Source organism: Myiozetetes cayanensis, unplaced genomic scaffold (genome assembly GCF_022539395.1).
Source record: "Myiozetetes cayanensis isolate MyiCay16 unplaced genomic scaffold, myiCay2020 scf14, whole genome shotgun sequence".
In the NCBI taxonomy this organism is placed as follows: Eukaryota; Metazoa; Chordata; class Aves; order Passeriformes; family Tyrannidae; genus Myiozetetes; species Myiozetetes cayanensis.
This window is the reverse complement of record NW_026087048.1, coordinates 5895003-5920922: the sequence shown is the minus strand read 5'-3', so window position 1 is coordinate 5920922 and position 25920 is coordinate 5895003. Positions and strand designations below refer to the sequence as shown.

Genomic DNA, 25920 nt, shown 5'->3' with positions numbered 1-25920 from the left:
CAGAAGTGCAAGCCTTTCTTAAAGTTCCAGCTCCTGAAGTCAAGAAAACACACTATATTCTCATCTTTCATGTAAATACACACTTCTTATGCTTATGGTTCCAGGGGAAATCTCAAAAATATGACCCAGGAATAACCTGGTCTCGTATGTCAAACAGTAAACCACATAAACTCCGAATACAGGTACTTTAAAATATCTCAAAATTTTAGGAGGCGGGAAGTAAAAATGTTAGTGAAATTGAGAAGCACACCATTACTATATATTAGATTTCTTTCAGTAATTTGGTAAGCTGTATACACACAGCTGAATATGTCAGACTCCTCAGGCTATTTTCAAACTTGTTTTATCAACTATTCTTTTCCTTTCCTACGAGCGGTGAAAGATAAAATACTTTTCCTCAGAATTGCAATTAAATAAGTCAAACTCCTGAATAAGTATAGCAAATTAGCATTCTCACTGCTGCTACAAGTCTAGATGCTGCTGTATTTGCAGTTGGGCATCTGAGTCTCCAGCACAGTAAAATCTGATTAGCTCTGTTAACCAGACTTCATTGTCACAGACTCCTACTACTGCCTATAAAGAGTCCTACCTCTTCTTCTGCCTCACCTGACTCACAGTGCTGTCTCTTCACACCTACAGAGAAGCCTGCCCTTTTTTAGCCTCTCAAATCAGCAGAACACATTTCAGGGGTCAACTTTTTTCTTCCTTGTTGCTACACAGCTGTGCAGCTCCATGGTTCCAGCACCGTGTCCAGTGAGGGCACTGCAGGGAGGAAGCAACGCGGTGAAGGCCACGCAGGACTAGGGGTGTCAATGGCAAAGAATCCTCCTCAGTTTCCTCGCCTTGAGGGAGCAGCACAAGCTTCAGAAGGTTTAAAAATCCAGAGTTTCAGCATAAGGAGCTCAAGGTTCTTCCAAATTATCTGAATGATCACAGGCAGTCATCCACGGTGTCACGACAATGGTGACTGGCAGCCAAATCTGTAGTTATTGAAAATTTGACACAACCCTTAATGGTACTTTCTGACAAAAATCACCCAGAACTCTCTACTCGTATGTTGATCTCACAAATACAACACCTCCCTTCAAGACCTAAATGAAAGAAGTATTTTCACCCCTTTTAAGGCGAGCTGAAGGTTTGTAGATTATCCCGTGGTGCTGACAGCTAAATGTACAGCTGCCATTACGGGTACTTTGTACACTGATTGCCTATGGCAAAGTCTCCAGACTAAAAATGTAAAGCCAAATAAACTTAAGGAAATTTTCCATCAAAACCCTGTCAGGAAGCCAACCTGCCCTTCTATATTTTTTTGAAATATTTAGATATACCACAAAAGGAAAAATGATAGTGAGCAAACTGCCAACTAAACCGGAGTTCAAAACACTGCCAACATGAAAGCTCCAACCATGACACTTTGAAAATACAGTTTCAGAGCTTGAAAAAGTTTTAAAACATACACCATTTCAGGTGTTGCAGCGTATAACAAAAACTCCGGTGATGAAAGCTGCTTCATGCAGATTGACTACTGCTTCCATAAAATTAAGCTTTATCTTGTTTTCCTGTTCTTCACACAGTGAAGTGAACTAGTTTTTGTGATTAAATACACAGCACAGGCAAAAAATTGCCAATCCTTTCCTTTTTAATGGCAAGTAGAAAAGGATATTTTAAAAAATTAAGAGTAACTGTGATTTTAGAGTTCTCTCTGCTGATCATTCCAGTAAGCAGTATATTCTCTGTACATAATGAACAACCTTATTGAAGTCTAACTGAATATTACTAGGATGAGTTTCTGAGCACAGAAAACTGTACTACATTCCCATTTAGTAAGTCATGTAGCTAATTCTTTCCATATGCATATAATTTTTCCTCTACAAAAAATACAGACAGAATTCCCTGAATTTCAGAAGCTGGTGCTCTGTTCTCCATATTAAGACGAGATCTGTTCATACCTGCTATTATGCCTTCAAGCTTTATCCCACTGAACTGGATGGAACTGTGCACGTTCACAAGCACAGCCACAGCCCTTCTTTGCAGCACAGAGAAACCTGAAAGTTAACACTGTGCCAAACTTGCGCTGCTGCAGCCAAGATCAGAACTCTGCAAACCTCAACAATCACTACACTAGAGATTAAAAAACTACTGGGGCAATAGAAAAAAAATCAGTTTATGACTGATGAGCTATTTCAGATTATAAAGTTCTGCCATAGTGGACAGAGAAACCAAAATGCCTTGCAATAGTAAAATGGAAGAAATAAGATATCTCTAATTTCAACACAAAAACATCCTTGATTTTACTTAAAAATTATGAACATAGCAAAAATAACAGCATAACTATTTAGGTATATAATTGAAATAGAAGATCTGAAATGATATATTTTCTAACACCAGAAAAAGCCATGAGAATCTTTAGGGGAAAAGTTCCTATTGTTTACGCTCAGAAACAAAAAATACACAACACAAACAATGCATCTTTGCACAGTACAGTTCTCATTTAAAAAGTACCAACTTTCACCTGTGAACAAATTACCTGTCTGTCTCCAGGGGTTTGTAAAACTCAATCAGTTTATGAAGTTTGTGACCAGCTTCCTCCTGAGGCAATTACACCTGAATCTCAAACAAGGACAAGTTTGTTGAACTTATCAAAAGCACGAAATTCTCTTCCAGGTCTCTCAGGCTTCCAGTAATTCCATGTGAAATCATGAACAGTATGCTCAGGTAACATCACTCACAGCTCCTGCTTTCTGCTAAAAGTGTATTAGCTTAGAAAGTTGACCAAGTTCCTAATGTAAAAGTAATAATAAGAGAACACGAGTCAAACCAAGATTTTAAAGACTTCCTTTCTACTTCCTACAGTCCTAAGGTTTGTAGAGCTCAAATTCGTAAAGCAAGATGGCATGGAGGATAACTACGTATTTCAGGCTGAATTACTTTAGCACCAGACAAGGACAATGTCTGTCTATTTCAAAGTATTAATAAGTACAAGTGAAAATAATTAGCCTAATTCACATTTTGCCACTTCAGGTGCCACATCAATGCCACTGAATCTGCAAGGAAACAGGAGGTTGATTGGAACGTCTGCTGGTGCTCAGCTGTAAACAATGAATTAGTTAAAAGGAAGATAAAAGCCAAAACAAGTTTGCTGCTATGCCATAATCCATAAGCCCTTTAACTGTTTCTTAAAACAAGTATTTAAAGTAGCATTAATTTGCTTTGGACAGACACCATCTTCCAGGAAGCACTAACAGCAAAGGCAGTAAACACTGCATATTACTAGTTAAGAAAAGGTTAAGAATAAAAACCTTAAGAATAGGGTTTAATTTCAGTGTTCCATGTAAAAATTTAACAAAGGAAAGTTGAAAATCTATTATGTTTCGGTTTTATTTAACTGGTCATCTTTCCCAGTGGGTGATCTACAGGTTATTTAAAAAAAGAAGGAAGAGAGAAAATTTTTACACTGATGAAGTCATGTGGAAAGATGGCTGCCATATTTATTGCTGTCAGATAGGCATTTCCATCCATTATCTCACTTCACTTTTTCCAGGAAGCATTTCTTTCTGAACTTATTATTTCAATGTTTTAAGGTTAGAATAATTACTGCTCTCCTTTAGCCTGAACTACTGAAAGACACCAGGCATAACATTTCACTCCAAATCTCTTCTGTGAGGTTGTTTAGGTTTTTTTAAAATTTTATTTAAAAAATAAATTTTGTGTTTAATTAAACACTTAAAATAACAAGGTTTCTTGCTACATTATGTGTGTCTGACAGGGAATTTAGACTGCAGTAAGAATGTATTTTCCTTTAAGGTAAAAGCAGTGTACTGAGGAGGGTGAATGCAGAAAAAATGCCACTCCCTACCCTACCTTCTTGGATTCAGGAAATACTGCAGCTGGACCACAGAGGGGTTTCTGTACCCCCATGGAAGCTTTTACATCCACTCCACTGGTTTCTGCATTTCACTGGCCAGAGGGGGTGGTGAAAGAGAGCAAGAGATTCTCTCCTGTGCTCTACCCTCCATAGTTGAAGCAATTCTCTTTGTTACAGCAGTGCTTCTGAAAGAGGCACGCTCCCACTCACACTGACTCTGGATTTCAGCAGCACCTCCACCTCTTACTGACTGGGAACAAATGAAACAACAATAAATACAAGAAGGACCAAGATGGAGTATTTGGACTTTTATAGGTGCCATTAAAAAAAACCAAACCCAGCCAGCTTGAGAAGAAAGACAAGGTGTGAGCTGTGTGTTATAGCCTAAAAGTGGAGTACATGGAGCCCTATGAGAGCGAACCTCAGACACTGAGCACCTTGGAGAAAACAAGTCACAGTCTCACACAGATTTCATTGCATCTCAGCAGTTTCTTCTTCATTGAAATTTTAACTCAATTTAAGTATTCCATGTATTAATGCTTTTCCAAGTAACTCCTCCACGTTTTTGTCATGAAAGCAGCTGACTCCATGTTTTCTTGTACAAAGAAGTATTTAAGGGGATGGATAGCTCTGTCCCTAAAATAACTCCTTCCAAAACTGAAATATTGATTGGCTACCAGAATACACCATTGCAAGGGGCAGCACATCTTCTACTCTTACCTTCCATAATGAAGGTAGAGATATTCTTATCTATCTACATGTCTAATCCTTTTTTGATCCACTCTACAGTTATGGAAAAGACAAAGGGATGCTGTAGGAAAAAAATCCTTAAAGAGGTTTTAATAAATTATTCCATACAGACACTTTTTGTCCTTGCTAATGCTTTTAGTAGTTAACTACTTTCCAATTTAATTTTCAACTTCTATGCTAGCTTATTTCCCTTTCTAAGCTGAACAATCCTCATTTTTCCACTTGTTCATCATCTGAAGTCACTCCAAGTTCTGACTTTTTCTCTGTTTCTCATCTTTTTGTTTCTCTTTTGTGAGGAAATAGAGATCACACAATTAAAAAGGTGTTGTTATTGCATCCTGTGAAAAAGGCATTACAAAGAAAGTTTAAAACAGGTATTGATATCTAATTGGGTCAGCCTGGCTTTGATAGCATCACTGCAGGTTTGTCAATGAATTCAATAAAACCATGTTAGCTTTCACATCATCCCCTTTTTCTCCTCTTACTACCATGGTACTGCCAGTGCTTTTAAACCACATTCAAACCCTGACAAGGAAATCTGAGGATTTCCTTCCTCTCCTCCCTACTCTTGACTTCTTAAAGCTCAGACTTTTGACTACAAAGCCAGACTTTACCCAAAAGGTCCGACTTCAAAGAGCTGGGCATTAACCTCAAATTGATTTATCATCTTGAATGATAAGTGAATAATTACTAAATCCCTTTCTCTTTTCTGACATTACAGAGTGCTAGAGGGAGAAAAAGACCCCTGGTTATCACCTGCCCAGGGCTGGGCTAGGAAGTGTGTTTTTCATGGCCATATTCCAATTTTCTGTATTTTGATGATAGAATTCTGGTTTATATCCCAAGTTCTCAAGCACCTCTTTGCCTCCCCAGACAGTAGTTGCATAGTGCAAGTAGAATAAGATGACATTTATGAGACATTCCTTCCTCTGACCAACACTACATTCTGACTACGGAACAAGTGGACACCATGCTTTGAACCTCTAATTTTTATGACTATCTTGGGACAAATTTTTTTTTTTTCTCTCCACATTTGTTAATCAATGTTTTTGCTTTCCTAATAAGGCATTAAGATTTTTAGCACCATATTCTGGTTCTCCTCACACTTAAACTTTAATGTTATTTTCCTATGCATTTTCATAACACATTATCCAACATTACTCATGCTGTCTTCTACCTCTTCCTATACAGAAAAGAGTGGTGAAACCAAGAGGAAAAGAGTTCTTTGATGGTTCCTATTTAATCTCTTTCTTTGTGTGCTTAAAAAAAAGACACACGTTTCTAGAAAGCTACCTCTCATCACCCAAGTTTCACATAAGGCATTTTGATCTATGTTTCATGTTGAAGTGTGGCAAATGAGCAGCCACTAAAAATAGGACCCAAAGAAAAAGGCCTCGCCCTTTAAAATATTTGAGCCTGTTCCTTCACAGCTGGAACAAAACTGGAATGAATCTACTTGGTAGCCCTGCTATATCTGGATACTTTACCTAAAATAAGAAATGAGAATAAGCCTGTTTATCCTTAAAAAAAAAATAAATCCCCATGGAAAAACTCTAAATAATCTGTAACCACAGCAAATTAATTATAAATTATACAAATAATACATATCTATTCCCTGGGAAAAGTAAGCCTCCCCAAAGATAAAACATTCTAAATATAAATTCGAGTCATGATATTTTCTTCATAGGTTGATACCTATAAGTCTATGCAGAAAGTATTTTAAAGGTACAAAAAGAAGGTGAGGCCTCTGGATCATGTAAGTGTACTAATGTTTTAATTACAAAACCAAATCAAGAGAAGTAGCAAATGTCCTGACGCAATAGGCCATGACCTCCTAAGAGATCAGAATTATAAAGGAGAGTCTTTCTTCAGGCCCAAACCCACAAACTTTGAAACTAGATTTTGGTGCTAACACACATTTCCCAAGTGACCAGCTGGCAAATGACAGCTACCTCAAACAGGCCATCATAAAATGATGGGAACAGGGGAAAACTAACCAGTTAGGATTGCAAATATACTAATGATTTTCAGCTTTGCTCAGAAACATTCTTGAGATTCTTGCCCCCAACAGACCATGTTCTCATGCATACGCTTTCCCTGTCCTGTTCTGTTCTATATTGGTAAAAATCTCAAAGCCATAATGATTTTCTTTTAGACTGGGAAAATCACTGTGAGTCCTCCCCAGCAGTGGATGAAGTATAGCACATACCAGTAAACCATGCAGGTAGGAACTGTGTGGAAGCACCATGGTAAAACCTACTTTGACAAGAAATGAGCATAACCTGCTCATTTGAAAAGATGAAAGCTCTGCAAAAGCTGGCCAACATTTTTCATGCTTAATAATTTACTAAAGCAATAAACCAGCATCAGTCACCTTCAAAAACTGTCAGGGAGCAGTGGCAGGAATGAGGAGCCACGTGTTGAGCTTGCCAACAAGGGCAGGTGGCTTCACTGGCCAGGACTCTGCCACCATGGGATGGAGCTGGGCAGACCCAGGGGTGGCAGCCAGGGCCAATAGTGGAGACCAATCAGGCAAAAGAAAGAATATAAGAGATGTATCAGGCAGCAGACAAATAGTCTTGAAAGAGAGGTAACCTCAGAGAAGAGTCAATACTGCACATAACACACACACTACTGAGGGGACAGAATTAGAGCACTGTTCCACCTAACAAAAGAAATTCAACATCCAAGCACGAGTTATACAGCTGGAGAAGCAAAGCCAAGGACAATTCTGTAGCACAGGCACCTCTGTTCTCTGATGTCACAGAGGCACCAAACCAGAGCTTGCTTAAAATCCAAAGGATGAACAGGAAAAAAAACAACTTGGAAGACTTGTATTCATAATCAAATTGTATTTTTTTGTGCTTTATGGGAATACCGGGTTTCTCCCATCTTCTGACAGGAAAAGAAAAAAAAGAAAATAGGTGTTGTGATGCCAAAGGAATTGTATGCTCAGCTGAAGGCTTGGGATTTAATTGCAATACTGGTCCAAACACACTGGATGAAAACAGAGCCCAAACACAGGAAGAAAGAGGAGGAAGATTTCTAAAGTAGTTTCATGACACAACCCAGTTACCTGAAGAGATTAGACAAAACTAATCTCATAATAATGCAAATTACAGTTTGGGCAGAAAGCCCATCGCAACTTTTCCCATCTAGTCACAAAACTCTTAAGTCAAAGATGCAATTATTCCTCCCCAAAAATCTCTCCATATTCTGTTTGATTTCATCCTCCCAATTCACCATATCTATCAATAAGACTGTCTGATCTCAGCATACTCCCTGCCCCTAATTGCATCGCAAATTTGAAGAATTAACAGTAGGTCAAAATCTACCCCACTAGTCAACTAAAGGCTCATTTTCCATCACTGGGGGGTCCATGGCAGGTCAAAAACATGGAGCACCAGCAGATCAGTTACACTGCTGCTGCAAATTAGGTACAAATTGGAAGCTGAGCTGCACTGTAAGAACAAGGTTCCCCCATCTCTGCAGATGTATAGCATATAAAAATGAATAAACTCTGTAATTAAAGAGCAACTGTGTATCTTTACTGCCTCAATAAAAACAAAATTCTGGAGAAATCTGATTGTTTATATAATACATTTTTTGTTAGTTTATCTTATAAATGTGTTTGCTTTCAAAGTAAAGCCATTAAACAGAAGTTGCCCATTAGATAGAACCAAATGAACCCTCAATGTATATGGAGTTTCCCAGCTGTCTGGACTCTGGACAGTGATTCCATATGCTTAAAAGCTTGGGAAGCACACAGGTAGAGCAGACAGATTCCAGACTAGATTCCACTTTTTGAGGTGTCTTGCAAGTCCAAATGCCGTTTACTAAGAGAAAATGACCAATTCTTCTGCATGGCTGATTTCTGAAAGTGGAACCACAGAGCTATAGTTGTGTTAAATCTTGAGCTACATATCATGTATATGAATCTTGAAAATTCATATGCAGCTAAACCAAGATAAGGAACATCTTAAAACAATTATGTACTCCCGTGTCTCAAATATTCCATTTACTATAGGATCAGCAACTCACAAAGCTGATAAATACTTGAATAAACAGCTGATAAGTCTCTGAGTACCCAGAGCATGTCCAGTATAATTTAACTTGAAATTTGCCTTCCTGAAGCAGGCAACTGAAACAAGTTCAGTACTATCAAATTTTCTAACGGGACAAACAGCTTGTCTGAATTCAGGAACACTACTATATAAGGAAGAAAGTCAAGTTCAAAATGACTTCATGAAGTAGTTGAATACTCTGAAAACATTTTTAAAAAGTTCTTTGGCATGCCTTTTCATTTTTAAGCAGTAAAATTAACCTTTGGTACATTAAACCCAGCATATATACATATATTAAAACCTTCAGCATATAGTGTAAAATCCCTACACAATGGCACAAAATCTGGGAATACTGTTTGCCAACACCAAGGTGTAAATAAATAGAGTATGAACACTAAGAAAAAAATTACTTCTTAGAAAGCCACACAGAACATAGAAGTGAAGAAGCACCCTCTGTGTATATTTTGAGGGACACAAATGGTGCCGGTTCCTTTATCCCCATCCTCAGACTGTCTACATAGGTTAAAAGGAGCAATAACACCAGTTCTAATCTTAAAGGCCCGTGGAGAGACATAAAACCAGACTGTTTGAGAAACCTGGTTGTAAAAACACATCTGTGCAGCCAACACCATCACATGGCTGGAAAACAATTAGAATTCCAACAAGAGGCAAGTGAATAAAACTCCCAGAAAATTCCTTCACTGTGGAAGGAAGATTTCTTCCTGAAGATTTCCTGCACCGTTCCGAGTCTTTTCAATACAGTAATAACATATTTGCATGGATCATGTCTCAAATAATTTTCCGACAAAGTTTCAGGGAAGACTTCCTCACAATGAATTACTTTTCAAGGAATAGGTCACTTAACTTTTATTTACAGACCTACATGCTGGCTCATGTCCAGTCGACAAGTACTGGTACTCACCAGGAACTTACTGGCCTGGGGTAACAGAATTTTAACCCTGCCATAAATACTTGGTTTATATTTGACTTGCCTTTTCTCACATGTATTTTGCAAACCACTTATCCCTACTGGTTTAGATATGCTGTCAAGGGATTACTGAAAACATCCAAGACAGTTACAAAATTAAGAATTAAAAAAAATATATATTAAAAATATATTTATCCCCTCTTTAGCTTCTTGTCTGCTTGAATTTTTTGGGTTTTGTTTAGCTCACTCATTTCACTGTTGTTATTACTCTAAGAAAAGACGATTATTGAAAGACAACAAACTTGGTGATACTTCTCATAGTAAATTAACTCTGGCAGAAAATATTGTCACACAATAGCCAATATTGTGATTACACTTGGGAAAGCTGGATTTCCCAAGGCATCAGAAGGAGACAATATCCTACCATGCAGATTTACAGGTTATCCCAACGGAGCTTTTACAACTTCCAGCAGTTAAAAAAGAACTTCCCAAGAGAATTCATGTCCTTCATCAAGACAGGCAGATTTCTAAAGTGTCCTGATCCAAATGGGTACTGACACAAGTTTGTCCAAGGGACTTTAACCTGAGATTGATGAGCAAGGATCCCAAATCACCAATACACACCATCAAACACATCTCAAAAAACCCAACAAAAACCAACCCACCAAACAAAACCAAAATACCCCCCCCCACACCTATTATTTTGCTGTCTTCAACTGCAAACATTTCTGGTACTCAGGGGCCTGCACATCAACAAGCAGGCCTGTGGCATAACACAGAACTGAATATTCTTTTAGACATTGTCCTAAATTCAAAGGTCAGCAGTCTGCCCATAAATTTCAGAAAGAATTCCTCACAGTTGTGTAACAGCCCCGTGACATGAGCTGGTGAAGGATAGCAAGTGTGACTAAGACTCTGCTGATGTATTGGGTAGCTGCTTGAAGATCCAACTGCCCTGATGCCAGACAGCTGCATGGGGAATGCTGCTTATTATTAATATCATCATCTGGAAAAAGCAGACCCAGGTACATAAATTCCACAAATGACAAATCACCAAGCAACTCCGGTCACCGTTTCCACATTGGCAGTTTTATTTTGCCTGTGTAACTTCGCGTATTTGTCATTACTTGTTTTAGAAACAAGTTTACAATTAAGTATGGTAATTTTATCCCTTTCCAAGAAAATACATCAAATAAATTGCAACGATAAAGTTTTCAGCATAAGTTCTTAACCACAAATATCCAAATAATGTTTTGAACTGTTGGGTCTAGAATCTTTTTTTTCCCCTCAAGTCTGCAAAGTAAGGAGCTACTTTATACTGTCCTGGTTAATTTATATGAAACCAGAAAACGTGGAATTGATTAGAAATTGTTTCCTTCTCTTTCAGCCTCAGTAACCATTTCTTTCACTTTTCTAGTAAGACAGATAGATTGTTCCCTTCTTTATTTTCACTGAAAATTTATGACGCTCTTCCCTCTTATGAAAGGTTTCATAGATAAAAATTTGCAGTTCAAAATTCTGCACAATATGCTTGACTAGAAACCTAGTTCACACAAAATATGTATTGCTTCAAATTTCTGAACACATTATGTGCAAGTGGATCAAGACAATACTTCAGTATGCATGCTAAAACGTGACGTGGACCCCTAATGCCTACTTATACAAAGCCAAAATAGACAAAGATTAAGTCAACCACTAATCTTTAAATGAAAATATTTATTATGAAGTATGATCATGGACGACTAAGCATTTCTCTTAAAAAGGCTTTTTAAATCTCATTCTTTAACTTTCCAAGCACTCCTTTTACATCAAACAGATTAACTTTAATCTAAATATAGAATTACGACGATACCTCGCTGCAACTTTTCCAATCCTTCACCTCGATGTTCTCAGCCATCTTTCTTTCTTTCTCAGCCATCTTTCATTATCAAGTAGCCTCCTGTAATACCAGCTGTTAGTCCCTGATGTCACAATTTCCCAGCTTGATTGCCACCATCAAATAACAAACCAGATACTTTCCCAGTAACTTAGAAATAAAAACTACTGCTTCTTCAACAAATATTTATAAACAGCCTGGCTCCTCAGGGCATGATCTTATAAGTAAATATGAACTTAAAATGTAAATTTAATCTAAGTGTCACATGTGGCTTCAGTTCCTCCAGTTTTCATGTCTTTTGTCATTGCCACAGCAGAATCAGCAGGTTTTATATGAACTAATTCCTAGGACATATAATGTATTGCAACTTAGCAAGATTTTTGCAACCTATAGACACTAAAGAAAGTGTTCAGTAAAGACTGGATTTCAATTTGTCATCTTTATTTCTAGACCTTTTCCTTTTCTCTTAAAAACTTCAACTGTGAAGGATTCAAAATCAGATGCTATACTTAGTTTTACTTAATAAAGTAAATATTCTTATGTCAATCTCTAGAAAATCATCAATGTATTTAAGAAGAAAAGTTTCCTAGAAATACCTGTTCAAGATTATCTGTGATATGTGTTATTAGGGGAAGCATAATGAACTTTTGAGAGCATTAAGAGATTACCAGTTAGGCTCTTCAGCATATCTGTCCTTTGATCCTAACACTTTCAATCACTGCCTTTAAATCTGCCTATATTCCCTTCACTGTGGAGAAGAATATAGTACACATCCCTAATTCCACATCCAGCCTTCATGCAATTCCCTGCCAAGGCAGTTTGGCAAGCAGGGAAGATATTTCAAAGGAAAACACAGAGGGCCTCACTCAGTCATATTAATAGTCCTTCACATTCTTCCTGCAATATTATACTGTCCATAAGGCTTAGTTAAGTACAAGAACATCTTTGGCAAGCAGGGCTTTCAAAATAAAGACCCATGTGGAGAATGCAACACCACTACTTAGTTTTCACCTTCACGCAACAGCCATGTAACTACCATGTTACCCATGTAACTTGTAGTTACAAGGGAATGATGTACAAGTTTAGGTTTGAAGTCAAATAAAGCTTTCCCAGCAAATTTTAAAATTGAGAAGGTCTGCTGATGTCACTTGGTCATTTTGCATAAAAATAGAAAGAAAAAAAGCCCATACAAAAATACACAAGCAAGTATCCCACAGTAAAGAGTAACTCTAGACCAAAAAACTTGGTTTTTTTAATGGGCACAATAGTGGGGAAGTGAGGACTGTCCGGTATATGGCTGAAAAGAATAACCCATAGACACCCTTTCCTCAACAAATGTCTTCTCTAAGCATGTTTAGGTTATGAGTAGTCTAGCATGTTGTTTTAACTGGAAGAATATATAGGTTTTTAATCCAAAAGACATACCCATTATGCTTAATTTAACATTCCTCTTACAAACTGAAACCCATCAGGATAGTTTGCTCAGTTACAGGATGGTGCATCTTGCACTTCAAAGGACAAAGAAAATTGTCAGAGCTGTCATTCTGAAAAAAGTGCTCAAAGCAAAATATCTTCTTGCATTTATGTGTGTAACAAAAAGCAAATAAAAGTCAAACTCATCAAGGCAATTCCTAAAGCATAATGAGAAAAGACAACCAAAAGGTGCTCTGCAGTGATGACTGTTACTAGTTTATCAGATGTGATCAGAGTTGACCACAGGAGAGTTTAGAAAAATGATTTTAAGGTAACTTTGTTTTTACTTTGGTTATAGTAAGACTACAGAAAACATTTTTGTAAGAGTCAAGCCTTTGAATGTATTGTATTGCATGCTGCACCGATTTTTCTCATAATTTGTACAGTATGTGTATAATTGACAGATTTGCAACAAATTTCTGAGCTGGCAGTTCCTTTTGAATGACTCACAAGTTCAGAAAAGTGGATGGAATTATGCTTAAGAAATACAAACTTCTAATTTACACAAAAATAAGTTCTAGTGAATTCGCTCTAGAAGAGCAAATAATTCTGCATCTAATACTGCATTCTGCCATTAGTTCAATCAGGCTTTAGCACAGCCCCAGTTCACCAGTGCCACTACTCCTCACATCAATCACATAGTGCTTACTCTGAACATACATGTGCTTAGTCTGTGGGGACACTCTGTAACACAGAAATTCCCAGGAATACACTGAGCACGTGAACCCACCTATTTCACACGATCAAACCCACTACAACCATCGCAGTATAAACACCCTGAAATAGACTGCTATTATTTTTTCCTGTCTTCTGTATCACACTCTTGCAGATGCAATATTAAGATTCTTAGACTGCTTCTGTATCATTTCATGTAACAGGCTATGAAGTCTTAAAATTGTACCTAACTCTGCCTTCACTTTGAAAAAAAAAACCAGCAAACACAAACTCTTTAAAATGATCTTACAGCCCATCTTTGTAGTTCAGAAGCAAGCAAGGGAATAACTTTCTCTTCCAGAGCTACAGTTCCAATCAAGTCTGACTTTAAACAGATACTCAGAAATATTTCTGAGAAAATAAAAATCCTACACTTCTATCTGTGATTAATTCTACTTTCTTCTAATAATTGATGTCAAGGTTCTCCATCCAACTTATACACTCAACTGTTTAATCGTGTTTAATATACATGCTACACACAGAGCTCTTTTCTTTGATTAAAACATGTACTCATTGCATCCACCAGCCATGGGAAAGCTGAAGAAAAAAAATGAAATCATTATGATAAAAAGCTTCTTCAGGCTTCAAAAGGAAAGTCTACTCAGGGATGCTCCATTTAACATGTAAGCTGTTACAGATACCAACCCCAAATATCCTGGGAACTGATATTCTCTCAGCAGAGGGGTCAAACTGTGACCATCATCTGGGTGGAGATTCAGCACTGGAGTTCATTTTCTTGGTGCTATTTCCAAATCTCCCTTTTTTATCTTTTTTCTCCTTGGAGAACTGCAGATGCCCAGCACCTCTAGGATCTGTATCTTGTTCAACTCCAGCCTGTTGACACACTGCTAAACAGCATCTGCCAATTCAAAGAGGATCTTGACCTGACTGACTTGATGTAATCTGGCAGCCTTAATTACCTTAAACTGTCCTTTGGAATATCTGTTCTGCATCTAAAAGATGCCTTTTCCATACACGTAAGAATAGTTGGTGTAACTGTAGAAATTCACTGGTTTGTAACACTGGCCATAATGTTATACATCTGCAGAACCTGGACAAATACACAAAAAAATCCTTTTATTCTCCCAGGTCAACACTCCCAGGAACAAAGGAGGGTATAATCTGGAGGAAGAGATGAGGCCTGAACATACAGTTGCCTTAACCAGTGCAATGTAAGTTAATAGGAGAGGGTGGCTCTCCAAGTTCTATCCATGAATACATCCAAGACACACCCACAGACACCATACATGCAAACCAAAACATCCCACACAGAACAGGCTTAAAGAAAAGGAGAAAGAGAAGGCCTTTTGCTAATTTTCTAACCAGCAGCTACTGTGATATCTCCCTTTGGAAGAGGAGCTGGAGGGCAGTGGCAATAAGAGAACAAATTCACTGTATTGGCCTGGGAAGTTGATGATTAGCATGGGAGGTCTGAAGCTGCTGATCACTACAAAAATAACATTTCACTTTGATGCACATCTGTCAACTCTCACTGTATTAAAATGTTTTCTTTTCCAAATGTGGGTTTCAGCTGCTGTGTCTGGCCACCATGTGACATGAAAGTGAGGATCTTTATGTAACACATAGTTTTTCTAATCAGTGCTTCATGTAAGAGAAGTTAGCAAACACTGACTATTCTGTGTGCTTGTGTGCTTGCAGTGATTTAAAGACTTCAAACTCATACAAAATACTCATTCCTGAAAACATATACTGGAATAAAAAGCACAGGTTTGCCACAAAAGCAAAACATCTTATGGCAAACTGAGTGGACAGTTCTGATTTTTTAGAAATGAAGCTGTAGAACTGCATAAATCAAGATCAAAACTGCACAGTAAAAGCATATGAACTCCCAGAACATTGACCATATATCCTCCATCAAACATCTTAGAAAGAATTCACTTATGTGTTGGCAGAAGTGCAAGCACCCCGAGCCTTGTGCAATAAAAATGTCGGATATGACAGTGTGCAACAGACACATTGAAACAATGTTCCTCATAAGGGCTTTAATATTTGTTATAAAGTGAGGCATTACATGAGATAAAACTTTCTTTGCAGCTTTTTTCAGTATTTTTTCAGCCAGAGGCAAACAACTCTATACAAATGTGCCATCTCAACCTCTGACTTGAGGACCTGGGACTGGCTTCACTAAACATGGGTTGTCTTAATATGAGAAGGGTTTATGGAGGCCTTGTGTCCATGGCAATGGAAGGAACTCTGAAAACTTCTGTTCTTACACCTAAGCACAAGTGAAATGAGCTGTCTGTGTTGCTGGATGGACATCCACATACAACTATGATTTCAAAATTAAATTTAAATTTTAAAATTAGCATCAAAGGAAGACTGAATTTCATGATTTTGGAGAAATAAATGAATTTAGAGAAATTTAGAGAAATTTGACATAGATAGAAAACTACCAGGCTGTGATAATTTGATTTGAAGATGCAGTTCCACCCATCTCTTCCAAAACCGCAACGATTTTACATTCTTGGCTGATCCCTAAATGAAGTGAGAAATGAGAAACAGAAGTATTAAAAGTTTCCTAGATCCCACAGACACAGGGACAGCTTCCCTCTTCCACAGCCTTTGTGCAATTGTTGCCAAGGAAATACCAGAAAGGCCTCTATTGGTCTTTACTGCCTATGTGTCTGTTTTCCTCTTAGAGAGTCCTTGTAACTTCTGTGCAATATTCCTTCAGCTCACGGGGGCCTGGGTATTTCTGCAAGATTTTTCTGCCCCAACAGTTATTTGCAGGCAAAGTCTTCAGAAGGCTTTTAGCATCAGCTGTCTACAATATTCTCAGTAACTTCTTCACTAAAACACTTTTGGTGATCCCCAGTTCTCTTATGCAAACACATTTTAAATCCTACACAGTTTACAAACATTCAAAGCTGACAGTTTGTATGTGCAGAATAATGTATGTTGATGAGGGCATGTACTACACAGACCAAAAATTGATTTAAAATTCACATTACACAGCTTGAGATAAGTTTCTGTGTGAACTATTTGTCAAGGACAGCTACATGATTCTGTGATCAATAGCTGGTGACACCAGGGAAATTTAGTATACATATGCAATAAGCTGGAAATTATCTTAGACTGCTGTCACTATGCAATTAAACCAAAATGAAAGTTAAACAGAATGTTCTTTGTAATAGCTGAAAAAAAGGAGGGCACATTTCAGACAGATATGTCACTGAATGTCTATAGAATACACTTCTACAAAGATAATGCTAACAATTTTGCCAATTACTTTAATGGGTAATTAAGTGGTTGATGTGAATTCATTAATGGCTTATTGTTTTCCTTGTTGGTCAGATATTTGTGTTAATTTCTTGTCTTTGGTTCTACATTCATTTGTTCAACAAACAGAACAAAACGTGGCACAAACATCAGTCTCTGATCAACTAAAGAACCAAAACTAAGCAACCTTTCAACCAAAATCAACAGGATTACACAGTATCAACACAGCCCTGGAGGAGTTGTTGATTTAATGGAAGGAGCAGAACACTGCACATTTAAAATACTCAACTTTGCTTCATGCAAGATTAAATTCAGTTGACTTATCAAATAGCAAAGACTCCAGGCATGTGGAAGACACCAAACAGAAACAGAGACTATACCACAAGTGAAGACAGATCTACAAAGAATATAATGAAGATGAAGTTTAAAACTATGGACTTACACACTGGAATGGACATCTGTGAACAGACCTTTGAACCTGCTTGACATGGACAATGTTGTTTCACCCCCATTAGTAATGTTAATGCATGTTAAAACCATTGTACCCCAGTTGTAAATTCATATTTTATTCCCTTATAAGTTTTCCCTCATGAACTCTCCTCCCTGATTGGTTGTTCAGTCCCCTGTTATGATTGGTGAGATTTTGCCGCAGTAAGGCGGTCTCACCACACCCCCCAGATCATCCTATAGGTTAAAAGTTAATGTATTCCCTCTGTTACTCCCTTATTGGTTCTCCCCTTATGTCAATCACATACTCCTCCCAGTTTCTAGACCCTTCCTTCCTTAACCCTATATAAGTCCTGTTCGCCCTTTGTTCTGGGCAGCACCCTCGCGGCTCAGCGCCAGGAAGCGCCCTCACGCCTCCTGTACCATCAATAAACCTGCTGCAGACTGCAAACCCCCTTAGTGCTGTCAGTCCTTTCCCACTCGGGCTGCGGCACAGGCATGATGAGACTTAAAATCCTGTGGACAGTTTAGCATCTATTAAAAGTTTTAGAAAGGTGCAGTTATGACATTCATTTGTCGAACTGACGGAGCAAATGTTTGACTCAGACACATGGCCTGTGCCTGCTCTAACCCACACTGACCGATCTACCACATTTAAACATTTTTATGAGCATTTTCCTCAGCATGTTTTCAAAACATTGACTTTTCACCATATTGTTTCTAAGGTGTGGGCGAGTGCTTATAAAATGTGGTCTTATACCAATCAGATTTCTGCTTCCGGCTCTACAGCTTTAATAGCTAACTGCAGTTTAATTCCGTTTCCAGCACCACAAGTCAGAATTAGTATGGAAGATACAGAGCAGGAGAGAAACTTACAATAGCAATTAATGCCAGATATTAATTAAGGCCAACATCTTATATCATTATTGCCCATCTAAGCACACTAAGAATGCAATATTAAAGAATGTTAGATATTTTAAAATATTTTAAATTGAACTTTTAAACATTGGGAAAGTTATCATTGGTCTGAGCTGGTCATTAGCTAGTAAAAATTTTGAATTTTATTTAGGTGTGATCTAATCACCTTTTACTGCTCCATCAAAAAACCAAATTATTTATTCTTCCCAAACTCAGGCTAGCTTAAGATATTTTACAGATGGTTCCCAGTGTTTTTATATATGGACAGACTAGATGTCTATACAGTAGTAACTTTTTAACCAGTATTACTACATAAAAATACGATCATGCAGGTATTCACCATTCACAGAGGATGGGTATCCTCTGACATAACAGACCCTGACACAAAAAACTGTGAATAAAGGGTGTCTTGAATTTCTGGAGAGACAAGAAGGCAGTGCAGTTGCATAAGTATGTTCACAAATATGAACTTTCCAGCCAAATCTAAGTGTGCACTGAAAAGGGCCATTAAATGGCAAAACAAAGGATTATATTCTTTTTGCACTGAGTTCTTACTCCCTGTGCAGATTTTTTTCTAGCTGTGTGGTCCCTTGGCTAAAATGAAAAACATTCCTGGAGGACTTTCAAAACTGTGGTACTGAAGAGTAAGGCATAAGAAGAGGCTGTACAGAGCAGGAGTGCTGAAGCAATCAGACTGAGGCAGGCTACTGCTCACTGTGGCAGTAACACAGCATGGAGCTGATATGGAATGGAAGGAGCTGACAGTGGGAGAATGTGTGTCCAGCAGGAGGAGTCTGACTAATACTCTGAGATGAGAAAATGAAGGTTGATGATTAAAAAAAGTGCAGGAACTAAATGGTTTAGAGGCAGAGTATCGTTGCTTTAGTATGAACTCAGTGGTAGGGGCCTCTTCTCAGGATCCTGTGAAACAGGAACATTACACCCTGGAGTTGCATACAACCAGTATTTTGTATCCAAGCAAGGACATTAGGAATAATACTTTTGAAGTGATTGTCTCAGGAAATATTAAAATAGAGCATATAAAATTATTCAAATGGCATAAAATGCTTGCCAAATGGGCAACAGAGACAAACTGGAAGTGAAAACAATCCTCCATGCACCTTCTGTCTGTCTGAGAAAGGATAATGAACAGCAAGTAAATATGCTCTATTAAAAAACCAAACAAGTACTTTCTGGCAAAACACAACAGTTGATCAAGAGAAAGTTCAAAATATTATGGACTTCGCTTGTAGAACAGCTTCCTGAGGACAAGCAAAAATCTGCACTGGTACCAGAAATGCTGACTGGCTTTGTCTGGAAGACTTTTTGTTCCTCACTGAGTGTAGATAATTCATCTAACTACTACAGTATTTCAATTTTAGCTAACTATTATTTGAAAATTTCAAAATATAGGACGTTTAAAAATGACAAGTAAAAAAATTAAAATGTAAAATGAAATAATTAAGAACAGTCCTTCATAAAACAATTTAAAAATATACTTGTAAAACTCAGTTGAACACCTCAAATTAATTACACAGGTAAGTATATCAAATAGAAAAATTGTGCACCAGGTTCCAAGATCTTGGCCAACCAGAAACAATCAAAATTGGGTTCTCTCCACTGACCATTTTAAAAAGATGTTTTCTCTCTCTGTAAGTGACACAAGTACTGTAACAATGACATTCCATTAACACTATGATCATGAATGGCTTTGATCTGTACTTTATCAAGTAATTAAAAATGATATGGCTTTCTCATTGTTTTCCCTAACTTGTAATCCTTTCCAGACAGGAAGTGTGAGTGGCAATAACTTTTTCCCTATGCAGTAAGACACACATTGCAGATGCCATGACTGCAGACAAAAACATGGATGGATGTTTATATCCATCACCTTTCACAGAAATGCCCTTCCTCATTGGTGAGCAGAGGTGTGGCAGTGCCAGTGATCAGAGTCAGGACATGCACTTCTGACCCACAGAGCTACTGAGATGCTTCCTTCACAACCCTCCAGGGATTGCCAGTGATGGCAAAGAGAAGGACAAACTGGAGCTCACTCAGTGGGATTTGGGTTTCTTCAATTCACTAAAAGATGTGCTCATGAAACGGGGACACTGCTACAGAAGACTTCCAAAAGCAAAATTTCATCTTGAATTTCACATTCAAGTTTTGATAATTAATGTTCAATGCTTAGCAAATCTAAAAAAAAAGTTGATGAAATCCATTTAGTCAAAAATCCACTTTAACCTTAGGGAAATTTTCAAAAGTACCTGAAATGCATAAGAAGCCTAGATCCTACAGCAAGTCAGCACATCTGTTGTGTTTATCTTTCCCCAGTGCTTTGAGAAAACCTACACCACAAAGCAATAAGAATGTAAAAACATCCTTCAATCATTCTTCTCTCTGAAATAACTGTTCCCTTACTCAGCATTAGACTTCTGATGTGCTTCTGAGAGTGCTACTCTTTGGTGAGTAAGAACTTTTTTATTTATTTGGAGAATAAACTTGGCAGTTTAAATTACAAATGTGTCTTTAAACTACTTTTCTAGAAAGCAGTTTAGTTCCATATTTCAAAATCAGAACAAAGCACTCATAAGTGCTTGGAACACTTCTTTTAAACAAGGCAACAATGACTTCAGGACCCAGTAACTCCCAGGCTGCTGAAGGTTTTCCCCAGCACATGCAAGGCAGAGATACCCAAGGTGGGCTTCAAGAGATCTGCTCCAAATACAGAACACAATTCAGTTATGACAAGGTAAACCACCAACTACCAAGATAGATCTGTGCTGGCAAGGGGCTTCCACCACTGTTCCAAAAGGAACATCTCCAAAAATCTCAGCCTTTTTCCCCCTGCTGTGGCCAAAGCTGTTAGGGCTGGTACAGCACTGTAAAAGAAATGCTCGATAGGATTAAGAGAGAAGAGTTTGTGCAGGAAGTCTGCAACTGTTTTTAAAATGAACTCCTAATTTCATTCTACATTTTTTTTGCAATCAAATTTTCATTCTTTGTCCCTCAAAAAGAACTTCAAAGGAAAAAAAACCCAAAACTATCAAGAGCCCTCAAAAAAAGCCAAACAAGCATTAAATTATATAAGGTCAAAAGTGAAAAATATTTGCCTTTTTATTTTCCAACACACACCCTACAAGAAGGCTTCAGAGTTTTCCTTAACACTGTTCTTAAAACTAGAGGAGAACACATGAGCCAATTTCCTCCTGCTCTCGGGTAACTTCAGCCCCTGGAGGGTTTCAGGCTGGCCCTGTAAACAGCGATGTAGGTCAGTAGTGCTGGAAGAGGAGAGAGCTGGAATTGCTCAACCTCAGCTCTGTGCAGCTGGACCAGCTCTGGGATACACAATCCTTCTGTGCCAGCAGTCAGGTTTCTCCACACAAGGTTCACTGGCAACAGTGCCAAGGAATTAACCAGAGACTCAAGTCACTGAGGGGGGTCATATGATTCCAAAAAAGCCAATCTGAACACGGTAAACTGTAAACTACTAACTAAGCTTTCTAAAACCCTATTAGAGAAATTAATTACTCCTGGGTAGAAGGCGGGCGTGCTAAAATGTTTTCAGAGCCATAATATTCTCTAGATGATAGCCCTAGGCACAGCTGCTGAAATAATCATCCACCAGGTGAAAACTGAGGTTTACTGGTAAAAACTTCCACAAACGATTTGCATAAATCAATTCATCCACTTCACACCAGAGATTCCTGCTTACAGTTCTCCACAGAGTACAGAGTTGCCTTACGGCCAAGGACAGACCTTCTGCAATTTTTCTCACAGTTACTTATGCCTACTTGACACTTCGCAGGCAGATGCAACTTACTCTGTCTGCCTTCAAACCTGACAGATGTCAACCTGCCCTGTGCAGACAAAGGGTGAAAGGTAAAAAGTGTTTAACAGTGTTTAGTTGCATGCCTTTCTGAGACAGAATACCAGGCACACTCAGGATTAGCATCATGTGGCTGCAAAGCTTCTGGATGGCAGGGAGCATGAGCCAAGAAACCTTGTATCTGTCTGCCAAAAACATGGCAAAAGATCACTTCAAAGCAAGCTACAAATACATTCTTTGAGCTCATGAGGCTTTGGGCTGCAAAGTTTTGACTGGATGTCATATGCATACCTCAGGCTCATCTTTAACTGTTATCTTACAAGAGACTACACCACAAAAAAAAACAAAAACAAAAAAAAAAGTAAAAACAAAGGTACACAAAGGAGAGAAAGCTTCTCTGCAGAGACATCACATCATCTTCTGGGAAACAAGGTCAATACTCACTGGGTCACAGTACAATACTAAGCTTACTGTAAGAAAAATACTTCAGCAAAAGTGCCTGTGTCACTGACTTCTGGCTTTCACACCATCCCTTGAGTTCTGGAGGCTTTTAAATGTCACTGGAGTCAGGCATGTCATCCTGTGGGCTCAATCACACTAGGTAAGATGAACAGGCTAATTATAATCTAATGATGTTTCTGAACTAAAGCTCAATACGACATACAGACTGATCACAGACATTCTGGTTTCGATCAAAATGGTTAGGAATGGTACAGCAGGAAGCCTAAAATATGCCAGTCCAAGAGAAAAAACTGCAGTTATTAAATCTGAATTACTGGAAAACTCCAAAGTCAGAATATTTAAGACAGGAGACATTTGCAAAGACCAAACAGCAACACCAACATCAAATTACTCAGCTGTTGGGCCAGAACCGTCAAGTTAAATTACACTGTGCTAAAAATACTACCAGAAATATAATCCAAAATAGTAATAAAAAGAACTCAAAGTCACAGGAAAGGCTTAAAATGAAAACCAGTGGTATACACATTCTAGTCTCAGACAAGTAAAACAAACCTACAGATGTAATTTTATCTGCTCTACTTGTTTTGCAGCTTAAATACATGACACAAAGTACCTAGAAAAATACAATTGGGTCTATCAGCTATACCAGAGCACTGAAACTTGATGCTACTTCTGCAGGTACATTTCAAAACCCCACTGTTTTAGATTAATCTTTGGCAGTATCCTGTTGGGAGTGCATGAAGGGATTAATATCTGCTTATGTTCTTTTACTTACACCTTTAAAACTCCACAAATATAAAGAGATACAATCCAAGAATTTGTAAGACGTGATTTATTCTTTGCTGTACACAGAATTCACATGTTTTACTATTAAATCCCAAAACTTAAATTTATGCATTTCCTGAACTTTTCAAGTGCCTGAGTCAAGATAGGAAAGCACATCTACGCACAACCAAAAAAAGAAATCTTGTGATTTCAACACACTTCTTCATTCTCATAAGCCTTAGTACTAACCTATTTATTGCCTAAGGGAATATTTATTTCCTACAGGAAAAATTCAGTCAGAAACAGCAGCAGAGAGCAATTAAACAGTATTACAGCACTCAGTCCTTTTGGGCTCGTTATCTGTGAGTTTCAACAAATTTGTACCAGTTATTTGAAGTCTGAAACCAACTCGATGTTATAGCTGGAATAGAAAACCTGACAGTCTGCCATCTGAAAAGCATTCAATTATATAATACCTGATACTTGTACAGCAGATGTTCTCAAGTAAGAGCCCACTGCCCTCATGAGACCAGTAAAGACCTTCTAGGGGTTTGCAAAGGTCCTTGATTTTGCTTGTAAAGCTTGTGCAGTTCCCAAACTGGCCTTGTCGGAGGAAGGAAAGGGTCTCCAGAAAAACCATTTCTTCAAAGATGAAGAGAAGTTCATCTGGTTTCACAGTATGCATCCAAATACAAACTGAAGATTGAAAAATGCTCATGTGAGTTAAGATCTGAACAATATTTATTTTGATCATGCCATGGCAATGGAGACACTTTGGATATGGAAACATATCTCTTATGTCCTTGTTCAGGGAGTTACTTGAGCAACCTGGACAGAATGGGTTTTTCCCTGCGCTGCCCACACCTCCCTGTAGCCCTGCTCAGTTGTTCCTGCTGGACTCCCAGAGCCAGAGCCAGTGGAGAGCTGCAGGGACCAAGCATTTTTTCTTGTCCTGTCACGGCTTTTGGCCTTCCCTTTCCAAGCAGAGTCAGACACTTCTCTGCCACATGAAGAATCAAAGGAATCACATGAAACTATTTTGAAGTCAATAGACAAAGGTCAGCTCCAACAACTGGGAAAGCTGTGGGTTTACTGGCATGCAAGGCCTTGGTCCAGAAATGACACAAACCTGGATTTGACTCTGCAAATGAAGGCAGCCTTAATAACTTCATCTCACTGCCACAGCATAGCTGATCCCTGGGCTGCTGAGAGATCTCTCTCAAAGGCCTTAATGCAGATTTCTTCTTGGGAACCACGGAAAAGCCAAAGAAAATTTTACATTCAGAAGTAAGGTCACTCAAGGAAATTACTAGTTTGAAGCAGTTCAGCAAAAACACAGAGCTAAAAGTTCCATGTGAGTAATTGCCAGATTTTAGAATGATGCTGTTCAAGATATGAAAAAATACTGCCACCATAACTCTCTGTGTTGACTTCCCACCAAAAAATGCAGCATGTGCTGGACTTCCTATTTCAATACAACAGCAAAGATGTAATATTCCTTGAGGATTTTATGTCATTAATGACCTTTTTTTCATCTACTGTAACTTTTTTCCCTATTAAATATATATTTGTGATTCTCTCCATGTGAGATGCATTAGTTAAGCATTTTTATTAGTATATCTGTACTTGGAAACACTTTCTTGTGTTACCAGACTCAGTCAGTCAGTAAAGCTTCAATTCATCAAAGCACTTAAGCCTGCACCTAACTCCAAGTATGCACATAATCCCATTGACTTTAATGGCACTACTCACTTGCTCAGTTAGGCGTGCATTTAAAAATCAAGGTCCATGTAAGCATTATTGTGCTCCTTGGCCTAGACCCAAATCCTTCAAAAGGGAAAAAAGCAGAACGGAGGAAAAATGTTCAGCAAAGTTGTAAGAAGGTACAGCAGCTTTCTAGGGAATACACACAACATAACAAATCATTCTTTTAACTATCTTTACCACAATCAGTTAGCTGGGAATCCAGTTGCTGAATTCCACCAAGATATTTTCAAACCTAAACTGAGCACTTTTAGGAGTACTTATTCAATAAAGGTGTTAGAAATCATAACTAAAATAAAGCATACAAGCATTTCCCCCAGGTGTGTTCATGCTGCTTCTCACCACTCATCCAGTTACTATTATATAATAGTCCAATGCTGCTGAGCAGTGACACCTCCCCCTCTTGTCATTGGGTTGAACTTTATATAAATAGTTTTAGAACAATGTATTCTAAGTCCGGGAGCCCCTAGTTGTCTAGTGGTTAAGGGCGCGGCGCTGTCACCACCGAGACCTGGGTTCAATTCCCGGTCAGGGCAACTCCCCGGGCAGATGGAGTTCGTTAGCCCTTAAAGGCAACCCACCTACGTCCTGAGGACCTTGCTGCTACCGTCCAAGCTTGCTTGGCCCCAGCAGATGAACCTTAGGATTAAAAGGTGGGCTCAGTTCCGCGCACACTGTGTCTCACCTAAAAAATCCAATGCGCAGGCTGGAAGGTGTAAAGACCTTCCCTGGATCTTCGCTCGCGAAGACTGGCCATTACTTTACTTACTATGCTAAGTCCAAATTCAGAATATAATTTCAACTGTGAGCACTAATGTAATCAAG

At 38.3% G+C, this 25920-nt stretch overlaps 1 protein-coding gene across 8 annotated transcripts in view; it reads right to left on the bottom strand.

Moving 5' to 3' along the window:
• The window catches only part of THSD4 (thrombospondin type 1 domain containing 4), a 414123-nt gene that overhangs the window by 245929 nt on the left and 142274 nt on the right, over positions 1–25920 (bottom strand). The window lies entirely within an intron of this gene.